This window comes from Varanus komodoensis, unplaced genomic scaffold (assembly GCF_004798865.1).
Source record: "Varanus komodoensis strain SLA01 unplaced genomic scaffold, ASM479886v1 scaffold1, whole genome shotgun sequence".
Lineage (NCBI taxonomy): Eukaryota > Metazoa > Chordata > Lepidosauria > Squamata > Varanidae > Varanus > Varanus komodoensis.
Genome location: NW_025335268.1, coordinates 75,458,302 through 75,461,964, shown reverse-complemented (window position 1 = coordinate 75,461,964; position 3,663 = coordinate 75,458,302).

Here is a 3,663-nt window from a genome sequence, read left to right as displayed (position 1 = left end):
GAGGGTTCTCGCGTGCCAGGGAAACGGACACCTGTTGAGTCGGGAAAGGGCCAGCCACCCGCAAGCAAGCCCGGGCGGGCCGGCAGGGCTGCTGCCCGCATCTGTTTTCCACCCTGCGGCCCTGCTACCTGATGCCCACAGGGAAGCGCACAGTGTTCATGGAGACAGAGCATGCGCAGAGTGCTTTCCCTCTTCCCATGCTCAACAGCCACAGTTGGAGTGATGGGCTTTCCAGAGCAGAGGACACAATGCCCAGGTGCAGTGAGAGCCCAGCGCCTTCTGCCCTGGATGAGGCCCGTCCACATGGAGGCTGCCCAGCGGGCTTCCACAGTGGGGTGGAATAGAAAGGGAACCGAAAAGAACAACACTCATTGCTCCTCTTTGTGGCATCCACACTGCTGCCCAATTCTCCCTGCCACCTGTGGCCCCACTGCATGTCTTCCCCCAGCACTTGGCTTGTGCCTGGGCTCGGGCTGCTCAAACCAAGAACAGAACTTGCAATGCAACCAGAAAGCCACGGGACCACCAAGCACGTGCAGAGTGCTTCTCACTGCTCAGCCATGGCCATATAGCGCCAGTGTTCATGCGCCACCCAGTCAGCATGATTCTCCGGGCAATTTACAAGATGTAAAAGCATTTATTTAACTCCAAAGGTTCTCTAGGCGCCCCAGGAATGCTGAAGCCTCCAGAATCCACTTTTATTGAGACCGACCGCAGCCCAGCACGCAGCCTCGCGGGGGACGGAGTGGGCCTTCGGGAGCCCCCGGGGACCCTCCCCGGCCACCAAAGGCTTGAGTTTCCCGGCCCTGGGCTGGCCCAGCCCTCCCCTCTGCAGGCCGAGTCCTGCAGAACGCAGCAGCCGCCGCCGCCAGATGAGTGGGGAGGACCAGGTCCCGCTCCCCGCCTTGGCTCCGCTGCCCACGTGCTTCCAAGCCCCGTGCCAGCGCCGCTTTGCCTCTCCGGGGTTCCACATGGCCAGGGACCCCAGCACCCGCCGGAGCAGGCACTCCACGAGGCATCAGAAGCCTTCCTCCAGGAACCGCCTCCAAATGACGCTGGGTTTGTGGTCGCGGGGAAGGGGTCTCCTCAGTGGTGCCCCCGCTGCGGAAAAGGTTCTCCGCCCGGGGCCAACCCTGCTAACTTCCTAGTGGCAGGTGAAGACCGCCCGGCTTGCTGAGACAGGGAAGGCCAGGGGACGGAACCTGTTTGTCCCCTAAATGGGTGTTCAAGTTTTAAAAAATGCATCGAGCTTGAGGCTGTATTGTGACTATATTGTGTTTCGTTGCTTCGTGAGCTGTTATTAACTGCCCAGGGGGCTCTGCTACTGGAGAGTGTAGAAATGGAAATGACAGGACCGCGGCGGGTGGGAGGCTGGCTTGGCCTGGCCGGTCTCTCTGGCCTCATCCCCTTGGCCTCTGGCGCTGCCCGCCACGAACAGAGGACCCCGAGAGCTCCTCCTGCGTGAAATGTGGCTGCCGGGATTTGGAAATGGGTTCTGCCACAGCTGTCTTGCAGGCTGCCGACATGCGGGGATGTTCTTGCAGGCTGCGCAAGGATTCTGCACGTGCACCAGGCGGCCATGTGGTCCCTGGACTAATGCACGGACCAGAAAGCGTTGCTGCGTAATTTACGCAGGTCCTGGTTTTCGTGGTTTGCCATGCAGTTTTCTGGCCCAGGGAGGAGTTACAACAATGCCCTCAAACAAACAGAATGACGCGGAAGACCAACATGCGCAGAGACACGGATCCGAGGCAGGCTGATCCCGCCATCCTCCTGTGCTGCCCAAAGTCTCCTTTTAAACCACCGAACAAGCAACGTGGGACAGCAACATTCTGCCGCGGGACGGCCCCCCGCAGCAGACACCGCACCTGGCAGCCCCCTGCCCTCTCCAGCCGCCTGGGCGAGACTCTGGGCGGGCAAGCGAGCGCCACAGCCGATGAAGGGCGACCAGCACTGGGGGGGCGTCCCCACGGCACCGTTGGCAGGCATGAGGCCAGCAGGCCAAGCGGGAAGCGCCGCCTACTCCTGCGTGGCCTTCTGCTCCCGGCCGTGGCAGGCTCCTGTCTCCAAGGCGCCACGCGCCAGCGGGAGGAAAAGCACAATGCGAAGGGTGAGCCGCCTGCGCAAGTAGCAGCATCTCAGGCTCCCTGGACGGGCCTCGCATCTGGCGCGAATGGCATCCTCTGTGCACCAGCCTGAGCCGCGGCCGCCGGGCCCGTGCGAATCTCGGATTAAAGCACATATATGCAAATGTACTCCCCCGACACTGACCCGAGATCCCTCCCTCCCTCCCCGCACCACCACTGGGATCCGTCTCTCGCTCTCTCCCAGAGCAGGGCTGCGCACTTTGCGGGAGGCGAATGTTGGGGAATCGTACAAGAGGGAGGGGCCCGCCAGGCCACCTGGTCCAGCCCCCCGTGCGATGCGGGGCTCCTTCCCAGGTAAAGCCTCCCTGACAGGTGGCCGTCCAACTGCCTCTCGGACGCCTCCGGCATGGAAGACCACCCCCCCCCCGCACTGGCCCCATTGCTGCACTGCTCTGCTCTCCCAGGCAGGAAGTGCTGCCCGGCCGGAACCTGGCGTCCAGGAACTCGAGCCGGTTATTCCGTGCCCTGCACTCCGGGATGTTCGGGAAGAGATCCTGGCCTCCCTCTTTGCGACGGCCCTTCCAGGACTCAGCAAGGGCTCCCCGACCTCCCCGCAGTCTTCTCGCGGCTGAACGTGCCCGGCCCTCTGCGGCTCTCCTCCCGGGGCTCGTGTGCGCTCCCTGGATCCGGCTCGCTGCCCCCTCTGGACCCTTTCCAGCTCGCCTGCATCCTCCTTGAGGTGCGGTGCCCCGAGCAGGACGACAACTTCCGGGGAGGCCGAGCGCGATCCGGAAGCTGCACCCGTGCCAAGGCCGCCCAGTCCAGCACGGGCGCTTTCGCAGCCACAGGTGCACCCGGGAGCCCGGGTCAGTTCAGCACTTCATGGGATCCCAGGACAGCAGAGCTGGGAGGGGCCTGGGAGGCCCTGGGTTACCCCCCCCCCCCCGCTGCAATCCACCCATTTGCAACCATCTCTGGCTGGCACTCGGGAAAGCGCCTCTTGCGCCCGTGCTCCTGCTGGCAGAGGTCCTCAGCGCATACAGCTGGCACAGCCCCCTCCCCCCCCGCCCCACCAACTCTTGCTACGGACGAGGGGAGGGTCTGGCGCATGACACCCACCGCGGCTTCACGCCGAGCACAGAGCAAAGGACATGCCGCTTATCATGCACTGAAGGATGAGATTTGCCCCCCCCGCACTTTCTGCCGACTGGGGCACGCAGGGCGGGCAACTTACAATCACCCGCAACACCCGATAAAACAAGAGCAGCAACCCACCACGGGAAGCGGGCTGGCGGGCTGGAGACCGCGGTCAGCGCCGATCGCTGCCTGGACAAAACGGCCTTTGCCTCCAGGCTGGAGCCACATTCCCACGTTGCAGCCGGCACTCCCAAGCACGCGTGCGCAGGAATGGGGCCTGGCGCATCCAGGGGGTCCGACTACCGGGCGCACATGCAAAGCGTGGGGGAGGGGGCTGACCAAGCCACGGCTGGCTGCCGCACCCCCACCCCCAGGGGAGCCTGTCGTGTCAGCCCCACTTTCCAGAGTGGCAAATCTTAGTGCGCGGGGGGGGGGGGGG